Below are 14,336 nucleotides of genomic sequence, written 5' to 3'. Positions count from 1 at the left end.
ACCCCCTTGAGGGGAATCTCACTGTCATCTGAAGGTGTAGTACCTGGGCTCCAGCATCCATCGCACGATTGAAAAAGGAACAATTACACGAAAATGTCATCATCAGACAGGTAGATCTGTGTGAATCCTCCATGGGACCAAACTCCCAAATTACTGGCCTCACCTCAAATTGTACACTTGCAGAAGCCCCTGCAGTTAAAGGATTAACTGATGATTTTACCACAATAAAGACAGGAATCAATATTATGTTAAAGTGCTCTTCCCCATACTAAGATTAAATTATTAAATGAAAACAAGGCTTCTGATAGGAAACAGTTTCTCACTGCAAGAGAGGGCCAGGATGACACTAATACAAAACATGAGACACACACACACACTGCAGCAGCTGTCCAGAAACATGTCTCCTGAGGCTCACTGTTGAGCAAAGCCAGTCTCTCACTTACGAGCAATCAGACAGTCAAGAAAATGCTTTTGGATTTTGGTCCGATAAAGGGCAAGGCATGTAGCCAGGACACTGGATGAAATGCGGCATTCACAAGCATATGCAAACAGCCTTGAATTAAATCCATAATTCATCTGCCTCATTTTTTCCTTCAGGGAAGGTGCAAGCAGGAAGTTTTATTCGGTCTGAGGACATTCGGCGAAGGGCAGAGGAGCTGGCAAGCTATTCTGCATCGATGGCACTGCGTCGGTGGCTCTCCGGCCACTTGGGGCCACCCAGATACGAACTTAACGGTCACATTAGCAGCAGGAGGGTGACACATGGCTTTACCAACTCAGACATAAGGAAGCCCCAGGAGAGTGGGGAGAAAAAGAAAAAAAAGAGGAAACAGAAGCTATCCCATAGCTCACCACGCCTCGTCTCCAGCACCATCAAAAGACAGATCGCAATTAGCTTGGCCAGAATGACACAGTATGAAGACAAATTAATAATTAAATAAATAAAAAAAACTGTGTGACATACTGAGCTCCACATAAAACTGGCTAAAGCAAAACCAGAGGCAGAGGGCCATCCTGTTTCCTCAAAGTGAGCCCTGAATCCATACAGCCTCCTTCCTGATTGTTTGCCAGAGACCACTGATCTTACAGATCTGCACGGATGCATGTGAACGTTCAGCTTTCGGCGCTGGTCACGTTGTGAGGTTATTTGTGAATTGCGTCACATAGCCAGCACTCCACTGGTATTCTCATGCATCTTAAACTGGCACACTGTTTCCTATTGTGTCGTCATTACTACTGCATCTCATCAATGCAGAGGAGTCAGAGCACTTACTGATTGTGTCCTTGTGCTGGGGCTCAGTTTGTTTAATACATACATTATTCGCTCTGACATATGCTTCAGGACAGAATCTGCCAAAGGAGCTAATGTAACATGCACATTTGCCACAGCAACCAGGAAAGCTACTCTGAGAATGCACTTCAAATTTATCAATGTGGTTAAGACCTTCAAATGGGAGTCAATTTTAACAATAACACAGCAGCCTTCCACAGGTAGGACAGATGTCAACTTCCTCTCTACAGGACTCTGATCAACCATCCCCAGATCTGCCGGTCTTTAAGATCATGTCTGAAGGAAGTGAGATACATCCTTTCTGCAATTCAGGGTCTCAGCAGCTGTTAAAGCATCTTTGTCTCAGCAAGTGCCCCCTTGGCGGACACAGGAAGTAAAAGAATTTCTCATAGTGACATGTTAATTGTGCTTCTTGCCTCCCAGCTGGCTTACGTCTGTCATTTTCGTTCTCTTGAGATGGGAGCCCCCATACAGTGTGTCAGCATTATACGCATACAGAGAGCCCCCTGCAAGTGCAGGTACCGTGTGATGCTTTTTTTAATGAATTCATCAGGCAACCTCATCCAGGGTATCTTACAAAGACCACCATACTGAAGCACCATGAGAATCTCTCTCTCCCTACCACAGCGGCCAGGCATAGGAGACTGGACACTTACCCAGAATCATGCAGAGAACCTTCTCATTAAGCGTCTTTACCTGACACCAACACTGCTGACGCTGACTGAGTTTGATTAGAGATCTTCCTCAATGTGGTCATTCAGGTGCAGCTCAAGGAAGGCCAGATTGTTAAGAACACTGTTTTTAAGTAATTTGCATGTGGCTTTGCAGATTTTAACATCTTTTAATATTTCCAGTGAGTTCACCACAATTTGCCTCCTGCAGTTTTATGCAGAAAAGAGGATTTTCTTATTATCCTAGGATTAAATCCCTTCAATTTTGGCCCACAGCCTTAAACCTTTGTTCATTTTAAGTCTTATTATTAACCAAAGGAAAATGGCAATAGCGTCTACCGCTGGCTCCGTCTGTGCTCCAGGGGTCTGATGGTCACAAAACCGTATTTTCATTCATAAGACCACAGTGACTCCTCTAACCCCATCAGCTGAGAGTCACACCATAAAAAAAAAAAAGAAAAAAAAAAGACAGCTTAACATTCCATTCATAGTTCCAGTGCTTTGACAAGCGGCAACATTCAGCTCCAAAGCTCCTTAATAAAACACTCCCCACAGATTATAAACCAAGGCATTGACACTGCATGAGTTGTTCGAATGCTCCCATCAAAAGCCTCGACAGTGAGAAAAGTGTGGATGATCCCATCATGTGTATGGATGAGAGTGTGCAATAGGGTGTGTCCTCCTGGGGAAGCTCTGCTTAGGTATGCTTGTAAGGCGTCCTTTGAAATTGCGTGCAACGCAACATAGACGCAAGTGATCCCCCTAGTGGTTCAGACCCTGTAATTAATCTCATTGTTAGCACTGTAGACCTTAGGATTGACTTCATGTTACATACTTGATGGTATAAGGCTAAAGCAGAGAGTCGGGAACCTGTTGGCTAGCGAGCACCTTTCCCCAGATCCTTTTAAAAACTGTTTATAGGCAGAGCACATGTACAATTCTGACTAATAGCAGAAGACAATTACTTGCCTGGCTTTAAAAAAATATCCTCCAAGGGCAAGTACAGATTTCGATACCAAACGCCACCCCCCGGTCTTCCCCGAAATGTTAGCGGGGACCCAGGTGCACAGAAACATTCACATCATGGTATCACTTTTAGTCATGTAGATGTCATCACCCTGCTGCTCATTCGATGGTGCTGATTCAATCAGCTGTAATGGTATACAGTGCTTTAGAAACACTTGCTTTACAATGCTTTATGAAAACATTCCTTTGTTGTGTGTGTGTGTGTGTGTGTGTGTGTGCTGGGGGTGGGGGGGGGGGTGTTAAAGCGAAAAGCCTCCAATAAAAGAAATGAATGAATGAAGCTCTAATTCTTTGAAAAGCAAGTCCCGCACTGTCCAGGAAGCACATACAGAGGGTCAAGAGCCAAAACAACCTGAAGCAGGGCATTCATCTCAACCTGAAGGAGATTGACTTGTGTTCACTTCTCTGGTCACGGAATACCAAGGGTACAGTTCTAGTGGACATCTGTCCTCTGGGATGTGCGCACAGGGCAGACAATACATATCACTGGGCTCAGCTTTTATGACCGGACGGAATACTGAACACTGCCTGAATAGATAAGGGGTAGAAAACAATTTCTGATGATTACTACAAATGAATACAATAAATGAAAGAATGCGGTAACATTTTCCAAGAGCTTCCCTGGGGATTCTTACTTCTCAAACACTACTAATATCTTGCACCAGCCTGGCATAAAAAAAACATGAATAAATGTAGACATTGGGGGGAAATATGGCAGGTTCAAGCCTGCAAAGTAACGGAATTCAATTACTGAAGACATTTATGAATAGCAGTTAAGTTTGTTTTTTTGCTAGATGTTAAAACAGCAAATAGCCCATCATGACACGGATATTGAAAGGTTTTAGTTCCTGTGACCGCTTCCCCATCCCCCATTTGTGCATTTACAGAAACAAAATGTTCTAAAAACAAGCACCCAGCGTATCAGACAGAGCCATAGAGGTCATGGCGTCAGCCTACAACCCCCCCAGCTCGGTCCCCCATGACTCACAGTGCGTAATTACAAACGTCGGTTGAGTTGTGTGTGTGAGTGGGGGGGGAGGGTCGTCCCAGGCTGAGTCATGAAGCCTGGCCTTCATACAGCACTGTGCCGCAAGTCGTCATGCACTTGGGGCACGGACTTCCAGAACTGCACAGCTGAAAACAGAAGTAGTTTCAGGGCTGCCTTGGCTACAGGATGCAGAGATCCCTCATGGTGAGCCCATAGAGGTCAAACAACAAATCCTGAAGAGCTGCATCCTCCTTTATCACAGACTACGTGACCAGTATTCCATTTAAAAACTGTAAAAAAAATATTTTGGATTCAAAAGCCTTGATTGTGCCTAGAAAGACCCTGGAGATCACCTGGTCTCAAACACCAGCCTGAACACGTTTTTTTCTGGAGTACATTATAATTCAACACTAATAATAATTAAGACTAGGGCTGGGTAATTAATCAAAAATTAATCAAAACCGACATTCAGAACCTCTAATCGACGTAATCTTGCCCATGTCAGTTACTTTGTTTTTTTTTTTCTGTTAGTATTCTGTAAATACTTCCAAAAAAAAAAAAAAAAAAAAAAAAACAACTCTCTCCGGTGTGTTTTCATGTAGTGTTACCTTAAAAACATACTACTGCATGTATTGTCATGTGACTCCGTGCCATCCAGTTTGTGACATGGAGGAGAACTCAAACACCGAGCCAAATGAGCAACTCCAGGAGCTTGTACCAAAGAAAAATGGTGTGTCCGTCATTTGGACGCTTTAAAGAAAATGACACCAAACAAAAGGAGGTCAAATGTACATGCTGCAGAAAAACCGTTTCAGCTATCAAAGGTAGTACCACCAATCCGTTCAGCACTAGCAATATTTAAAATACAGTGGAAACTGTTTATAGTGATCAAGGCTATTGTGTTCAACTGCTTAAATGGATGAAAAAGCTTGGGACAAAATCATTCCTATACAAATACCATTTAAATAATTCACTTTAGCAGTCCACTTACAGTGTACATCTGGAAAAAATTTAAATTACTTTTTTTTTTTTTTTTAACTTGCTTACTTCACCTTGCGGTAGCCCATCTACTTTCAGCTAGCTACCTGAGGTTGCTGTGTGCACAGAAAACGTGACAGGAAAAAGAAAGTTATTTTCTCTCAATTATGACTATAGACTCATCAAAGCCTATGATAAACTGCCAAAAATTAGCCAACAAGATGCAATAAGCTATACTTTATGTACAGTACTGTATTATAGCATATTTAATTTAATTTGTACAGTACTGTAATTTGAAAAACTTTTGAAATAACTGTATTGTATTTGAAAGAGTAAATAAAATTCAGTAAATACTGACGCTGTCCGTATTATTACCTTATATTCATGTAATAAATATACAAATGTCAATTAGATGGTAATCTGCCTGAGACATAAATAAAAAGAAAAAAAATGGTTATAATGATTATCCACTTATAGTGATCAATTTCACCCAGACAGGCGTGATCAGTATTTAAAGCAATTTGTGGTATATATTCATTAACACAAACAACAACCAACAAAATCGCACATTAATCAAAATCGAAGTAGAATGTTCAATTAATCATGATACTGATTTGAGGCCACATCACCCAGCCCTAATTAAGACTTGGACAGTATGATGGCCAGGTTTTAACAGAATGTTCCTGCTGAATTGAAATCCCTTTTTTAAGCATCTGAATCAAAGCAAAAATTTATTTGACATATAAGCAACACACTGCACAATGAGATCCAAGTGGCTCTTGAGGATTCCCGTTCCCCGGACGCAGGGGTACTATTCAGATATCAATAACCTTGAGGTGTCTGCTTTATCAAGAGGACATTCCATATCCTTAGCAACATAATTTAGCATGCAGAGGGGCATGTATCTCTCCAAGCCTAAGGTTGCCACTGAAGTGACCTCCATCTACAAATGTTACACAGGAATGAATAGAGACTGTATTTGTTCCCTCTTATGTATCTCTAATCACTGCAGGAAAATGGCTGTAAGATCCACTCCTTCTGTCCCTCTGAAAGGACCTCTTCATCCCAAGAGCACGCTGGTACTTGCTTGCTCACGTTCTAGAGAGGGAATCTTGCGAGACGATGGCTACAAAACGCTTCTGTAACTCAGACACACATCCACAGCACCGGAGGGTAAGGACCCCCCCTAATGGGGACATTTCCTTCTATTGTTAACAAGAATCTGACCTCCCAGAGGACACTGAGCTTACACAAGCCACACCACCCTGTCATTCGGTGGGAGTAGCATATTACATTAATTTTAAAAAAAGTGCAACTTGCAGTGGATTAAAGCAGCTATTCATTCCATAGTTTCAGAGTACAGAAGTGAGCATATGCATTGTGTGAAATATAAACAATACATTATCAGAAACATTCACACCTTAACCATCACACTGGAAATTATGCAGAATACTTTTACATAGTAATTACATAGTCGACACCTACAGACGCAGTAGGAAGTGTGACCTACAGCTGTGCAATTCATCCTGGAAGTACAGTAGCTCTTTCAGCAGGAACTTCTGGGCCTAAAGCCCTGAAATGTGCCTCAACACTGGGCCAAACATCCAGCGTGTCGTGCTAAGAACGTGGGGCACTATGCCCTACGAATGACTGGGCCTTGGATCAGCCGGCCTACCCCCAGGCCTCCCAAAAATGGCAGGATATGCTCCCCTCTCAGCCCCCCACAGACCTGTTCCCATTCCAGGTGTACCCCCTGAAAGCTGGCTGTCAGGGGTCACAGAGCTAAAAGGATTGTGCTGGACTGCTCCACTGAAACAGCCAGCTATAAATGAGTAAAAACATAGCTTCTTTTATCAAAAGCAACTTAGCTACAAAAAAACTTAAAACAGGGCTCGATAAGTACTTTAAACAATCTTGCTATTTAATAAGGAATAGCTGTCTTACACTGAACATCCCAGCGCAAAACAGACGAAAACTAAAACTGCTTCATAGAATATCATTTGGTTGCTCTCCATAATATTTAGTGATGAACATGAACGGGGAGCTCTGGAGAACACTCAGGTACAGTAAGAAAATGTCGTCACTAAACAAGCAAGCATCTTCAAAAACCACAAAACTGCAAACAGACACAGCGGCTTCATCACACACACACGTGAATTTGAATCAGACATTTTGCCCACATATTAGAATGGATCACACATTCCGCCAGAACTAGAACAGCAGACAAATAAAATAGCAAAATAAGAAAAACTTAAAGCCCTGAAGCTACAGCAAAGTGATAAAGCAGTGAAGTAAATGTGACTCCTTATCACACAGCACACCTGCATTCATTCTGTGCACGATTCTTATGGATTTCACAGCCTCTAGGAGCTGGGGAAAGAGTGTAAACTCTCTCAAGCGTTTCCATAAATAACACAGACAAACCGCCAAAAGAAACGGCTTCATCGTGACTAAAATACACAACAAAAAGCGGGGATTGTAATGAATAATAGTGTTTTATCACAAAGTGCTCATTGATCGCGCTTGAAAATGAAAGATATCAAAAACATACCAAGACCAAAAGTCTATCTATTCTGAAGAGGAATCTGACCACAGGTATGTTTACGTGGCCTGCCCCTACCTACTTGCAAGCAGACACACAAATTATCATCACAACCGTCATCTCTTCAAAATGTAAGAGATACAGGGGTCCACCTCTCCAGCTGCCATCATGATCATTGCAATGCTGTTAATCAAAGGACTAATGAAAGACAAATTAAAGTGTTTAGCACTGATTCCACAAACGGACCCAGAATGTGTACATCCAGCTTAATTTTTGAAATTAGTGAAAGACAGGACAAGGGGTATAAAAGTAAATTTAGCTACAGATTGAAGGAGGTCACTTCACAGAACTGCCATGACAGTTTATATATGGGCAGAAGAATGAACGCAATACAGGGGGCTGGGCTAAGTTACAGGACCTGGCCTCTAGCCTAAATGTCGCCATCAGCACACACGTCCTCCCAACCACTACCCCGCTTTCTGCCCCCCACAAAATATCTAGGTCTGAATCTGCGAAACATGCACATCATTATCTGATGTTTCTCATGTGGCTATGGGAACTGGCAGGCTGTGAGAGTGATGCAATACCTGCAAGACCCAGGACCAGCTAATATCAGTCACAGATTAACCTACTCTACGTCTGGTCATAAAGACACCAAAATATAGTACTTACACATGCCTCACCTACCATGAGAAGAAGGGCACAGTTCCATGATGCATTTATCTGTTGCCCAAAACAAGTACGTGGCATGATGCAGGAAACGTCTTGTGTTTCTTTCCCCTGCAGACATGACATCTTTCCTATTAGTTCCAGGCTATCAATGAGCAGAGAGATGGATGTAAACTGCACCCAAGATGGCCACTAGACCCATTTTAATCCCCCAAAAGTAACCTGGCTCGCTCAGCTCAGTTCCACCACACTTTGATTCAAAACTCTGGTGAAAAATGACACTGCAGTGCTGACAGATAACCTAAATCAGCCTTTTTGCACAAATCTGTAAGAACTTCAGTCAGTTCACATAGATTCAACCAGCCTTTTCTTTTCAGTTTCTGAATTTTGTGAAATCTTCTCTAAAGTCTTAACTTTTTTTCTTCCTTTTTGGAGTATCCACACACAAATGAAAATTTGCCATAAAAAAATCCTGCCCTGTAATTTGCAGAAACAGAATTTATTATATCTCAATTTTAACAAAATGGAAAACTAACATTTAACATTTACATTATAGAGGAAAAATATTTTCATGGTTCCTCAAAAATAATGAATTTTTGATTAATTTTGCAATTGAAAATTTTTACATTAAATATCAAGTGTACAAACCACTTAGAAAAGCCCTCTTCAGATTGCTCAACACATTACCATTGTTTAAAAGGCACACATGCTCATTACTTTTTGTTACTCCTGTGCAATATGTTGAATAGATGTATTTAATTAAAGTACTGAAAAACTTGTACCCAGAAATCTTTGCAGCTGTTGTGATGCTGAGGAAGTGGGAGTTGAAATTTGGGTGGGGTACATAAAATTCCTTGATTTGTAAAGGTTTATTCACTTTGGGGAGAATTATCACATGCATTTTAAACCAGTAAATAAGATTACATTTATTTCAGATATCATTTCTCCATAAATGTAGAATGAAGAATTGTTCTGATTTATGAAAATAAAGGCCTTTCTAAATTACTTTTGAGAACATTGCCACATAGATTTAAATTAGACAGCTTGCTCAGGAGCATAGCACACCAAAATTTACACCCTTCCATCTTGTCAAAACACAGCACTGGCTTTACTACACAATACTGTTCATGGTCCATTTTTCTGGTTTTGCTTTCAGAGATGTTCTGGATCCAAGGACCACAACACTGCTAAATGACCACTAACAGCATCAAAAACAATAAATAGGATTAAGTTATCTGCTACTCAGTGACCACACAAAGATACTTCGCATTGCCAACATGGTCGAGATTCTCAGACGCATGCTAACTGAATAGTCAGGACATGTGCTGCAGTCCTTTGTTTCCCCTTTTCCTGCCATTCTTGCCAGCAGTCAGGATAGCGTCTGCAAACATCTGGACTTCTCCCCAGACCGAAATCCCTTCCTTTCATTAGAGACAGGTAAATTTCAGATTGTCCAAAGACAGAGGTTGCTAGAACTGTCTGATGAAGTATCAATGTCAGGTGGTCCAAATAGAATTTAGCCTCAAAAATCACCAGTCAGAAATGGCCAGTAAGGCACCATTAAAAACTTCTACCCTGAGCCCATACTCGAAGCATCAGGTTTAGTCTTTTCCTTGGATCTGTTCAGCATGATGCAAGGAGCAGCGACAGAAAGACCCATACATCTGTAAAACCGATTTATGATACATCTCGACCAGTGTTACAGTCTGAGCGATAAACCTTTCAATGCTTGCAGTAGGATCCTCCCCTTTCAAACTCCAGGTATGGATATTTGGGGTTACCAAAGCCGCTACCGTGACACATAAGCATCCAGCCATGCCCGTTAGACATGGTTTGATAACCCTATACACCTCAGCAGAGCCTCATGTTTATACAGCAGTTCACTGAGGCTGAGACTGTATTCTGTGACCCTAATATGCAAGCTGACACATTTTCTTTAACAAAATGACTCACAATATGCAAGACAGCCAGCACAATCAGACTTAAATTAATCACCCATTTATCATCTTACAGCTTTATGCAATAGCATGTTTTGTGATGCTGAGCTAACCAACCAAGAGGAAGTAAAGCCACATAAGCCATATGTATAGACAGTGTGACACGTGGGCAGCTCAGCAGAGGGAAACACAGTTTAACCTGCACGATACAGAGAATGTGCTAACAACTGGGTTCGTCAGCGAAACCATTCGCAATATTACCATGCACCACAAGCAGTGTGTACGTGCGTAGAGAGAATCCGCATTAGGTACAACTTTAATGTCACCAATATAAACATGATATTGGAATAACTTGAGATGCATGATATCGGTTATAATATTGGTATTGGCTGATATTTATTACAAAAAATAAGATTTAAAAAAAAGTCAAGATATCAATATTGGTCCAATGTGTCAATTTTGGCTGACACTGCCAGCCGATATTTAAACTTTATCATTATTTACAGTTAGCTGCACCAGGCTAAAGTCATACTTACTAAAATAATGCAGATGACTGCACTGGATGACAAAGCATTTTACGTAAGGAGGACAAAAGATTTTGTTGGCTTATTCACCACTTACTGCAGAAATATGGCTGTCACCTTCTATCTGAGGGACTAAGGAATACCCTCACCCCCAACATGGTCTGAAAATACAAGACACATCACGTATTGGTTCAAGACAGGACACAGGATTTTACTATATGGGATGATCCCACAAAACACATAACAGGTAACAGCTCTACTTAGAAGACACGGGATTTTAATTCATTATTCAATTCGGCCTATAGACAGTTCTTTTGTTTTACATAAAAAAGAAAAAAAAACGTCACTAACCCCCCAATATCGATGTAATACTAGTAATATCACATAAAAAATATGACCCCATAATAATTTATTTTACATCACAGTGCACAACATTTCTGCAGACAAACTAGGAACAGGTTCTTTATTTCATCCATCCATCTTACAACCACTTATTTAGTGCGAGGACAGAGGGAGCAAATCCCAAGACAGCTCTGGAAATCAGACAGGGGGTTACCTTGTCCACCACTGGACAAGCAAGCACACACACACCTTGGACAATTTAGATGTGCAACTTTGTGAGACATGATAATGTTACCTAGTGCACCACAAGTTATCCAGGTTCATTATTTGAATGTCAGAATTTAAACAAAAGCACAGGATAAGCAAATAAATTGAAGGGCCGTGTAGGTAGAGGCAGACATAACGCAGAAGATAATAACCGCACAATTTTGTCTGTCTGGTGCTCATACCTTAGGATCAGCCCTTCAACATCATATCAGATGCCAATAATACTTAATATTGTTGCTATCCATTGAAAAACACAGATTTAATTATTTCAAGAGTATGAAAAATGCATTTTCTCCAAAACTACTTTACATAATAACAAACCCTTGCACCACAAATAGAAACCTATCTTTCCACAGCCGCCAGTGAATGATTTAATCTTTTAAATGGACTTGCATGAATAATTGTCAGTGAGGTAAATGTCAGAGCCAAGAAGATACAAACTAATCTCGCTTTGTATTCACAATTAACAAAGATGTTGGCTGGCTAGCTATCAAAGTTGTTAAAACTAGCAATATAAAGTAATCCATGCTAACAACCATCATGAATAAAAATGTTAACTAGAACAAAATTCATTTTAATTCATCGATTTATTAAAATGGATGACTTCATAAACCTTATTTTCAGTGGTCAATTAGATGTCAGATTGTCAGTAGACAGAATGTCCATATTCCTTCTGGTAAAAAGCCACAGTCAAAAAGAGGACATATGCAGTTTTCATCAGACAGTGTCGATATGCTTCCACATACTACAAGCTTCTTCTCATTATAAACTGAAGAAATAAGGTACCATACAGAAGACAGCTCGCTAGATCAACCATATCGGAGTATCAGAATAGCAGGCCTGGAGGAGGAAAAGGGTGTTTTCCCCTAGATTCTGCGGGACACAAAATGAGGCAGAACATCCTGCATCTACAATCAGAGCAAAACAAAGCAACAAGCCTTGGACACTGAAGCAGGCTTCCCGTCATCAGCAACTTATAAAAAAAAAAAAAAAAAAAAAAAAGTTGAAGAACTGTGGCTTTGGCCATACATTGATCAGAATCAGCGAACACTTTTTTGGTACCAAGAGACACACAAACAGAATTTTTATGTTGTGAAAAATTAAACCAATCCTGTGAGTTTCCACTAAGGTTGCTTTCACTTACGCAGAGCCGCTATATATTGACCAGCTTATCAGTAGTGAAACCTGTTTTATTATCAAGTCGGGGCTTCAAATTTGTGCATATCCTAACAGCATTTATATCCAGTTTAAAGTTGGAACAGTGTTCTCTACAAGCCATGTTTTATAGAAACACCAGACAAACCTTGCTTAAACTGTTTCGCTCACCTAGGCATTACCTGTAAATTGCAGTCGCCCGAATCGTCTATCAACAAATAAAAGCACGTTAAAAAGCGTTAAACATCGATAAGAATCGTGCGCAGACGACTACGTCGCGCTGAACACTGCTGACGTTTATTTTTTGCGTTTTATTGCACAGGAGAATAAACCAGAAAGAGGCGTGGATGGTGGATGTAAAGTGCATGTAGGCAGCTAAGGCCAACCAGTGTGGGTCTAAAAATACACGGCCTTCTGCACTGTAATTCCTATTGCCCCGGGGTATGGAAATGCACCGCGTATCATGAACCGACAGCGAGCGGCACATTCAACGATCTAAAAGTATCCGTTTACAAATTAGCAATATATATTAACGACCAATAAGCCAAGTGCCAAAGCCTTTAAGCAAGGTACACGGCGTAGGGGTAACCCGGGGGAGTACAGATCTTCTATACATCTCCACAACCTCAAACAGCCTTTTACGGCGACGTGACGGGGACGCATCCCGTCGCTGTGATTTCGGACATTGGGGCTTGGAAGTGTGGTGTTTTTATGGGATTTAAAGGAACAACCGAAAGGCTGGGAGAACCGGCGGATTACAGGCGCACAGCTAGTTCGGACGCCGAGCCCCGGCTGCCGTTACCGTCCGCTCATGGCCAAGAACTGGGGATGAACCTCATATCGTACTTGGCTACACCATTCGGGCGGGGAGGCTTTAACAATTTATTAAATAAGAAACCTTGTTTTTTGTTTTCCAGTCTAATTACTTCTGTTTTTTCCTCACTGGAGTTCAGCGTGGAAATAACAAACACAGTCACTACTGTCAGGAGCCCCCTTTCGCTCCCACACGCGCCGAAGTTATTCATTTTTTTAGGCGGAAAAAAACCCTTACAGCAAAACCACTGAATATGTACCCACCTCAGTCCCCCCCCGGCGGCGCCTGCTGTCTCGCCTGTCTTTTTTCGGTGTTTATGTGCTGCTATCAGGCGTTTTAAAATCCCGTCAAACGTCTCCGTCTCTCCCAGTCGGGCGGTGCGTGTGCCCGCCGCTCCGTGTCCCCTTCCTAGGCTCGCGCCCGCTCCGCGTCCCACTCCGACGCTCGCTCTCGTCTCTAGGCTCGCTCCCGCCGCGGCTCCCTCACTGACACAGCAACGCCGCATCCCAGGCTGAGCATTCCAACATGGCGGACACGGAGCAGGAGCCAAGCAGCGGTCACACCCTCTCGGCGCAGGGAGCGCGGCCGACCCGGCGGAGCTGCACACCCAGCGTATGTGAAAATACACTCGGAAAATAATAGTACCAGTGCCTCCATTCTTTATTGTTCTAACCCCGATAATAGTGCCATACACTGTTTTGCGGGTGAGGTCATGCAGTGGCCAGCTGCAAGTAAATTTATGCTTAAAATTAGCGCAATGTAAATTGCATGTTCACTGCCTTTTTTCGAGGTTGCCGGTTAGAACACAGCAATTTACAGTAAAAATAATCTTTGATAGGATAATAGGTCTGACTTGAACTACGTGAAAGTAGGTGTGCTGTGTCAACCAAATTGATGTATTTGGTTCTTCGTGAAAAGTTTCTAGGCAATCCAAATGATTTGAGGAGTATTGATTTCTTGCCCGAAACACAGATAATACTGACTTTCCAAGTGTACCGAGGAAACATCATCATCATCATCATCATCATCATTATTATTATTATTATTACCGATCTTTTCAAATCCCAATGATGGACGAGAAACTGCTTTCCAATTTAGCAGACGGGTTTATCCAATTTCATATATAAAATAT

The 14,336-nt window shown here is 41.6% G+C and overlaps 1 protein-coding gene across 3 annotated transcripts in view; it reads right to left on the bottom strand.

Moving 5' to 3' along the window:
* ptk2aa (protein tyrosine kinase 2aa) overlaps positions 1-13,709 on the bottom strand; it is an 82,180-nt gene extending 68,471 nt beyond the window's left edge. For 2 of the 3 annotated variants that reach the window (XM_072705787.1, XM_072705789.1), the window contains exon 1: positions 13,468-13,709. The gene's annotated coding sequence lies outside the window, so the exon portion shown is untranslated. Of the gene's footprint in view, positions 1-10,723; positions 10,788-13,467 lie in introns of all 3 variants that reach the window. The other variant, XM_072705788.1, reaches the window with a different exon arrangement.
* Between the last annotated feature and the right edge of the window lie 627 nt (positions 13,710-14,336).

This window comes from Paramormyrops kingsleyae, chromosome 23 (assembly GCF_048594095.1).
Source record: "Paramormyrops kingsleyae isolate MSU_618 chromosome 23, PKINGS_0.4, whole genome shotgun sequence".
NCBI classification, from domain to species: domain Eukaryota; kingdom Metazoa; phylum Chordata; class Actinopteri; order Osteoglossiformes; family Mormyridae; genus Paramormyrops; species Paramormyrops kingsleyae.
Note: the sequence above shows the minus strand (reverse complement) of the source record. Positions and strands in the feature narration are given on the sequence as shown.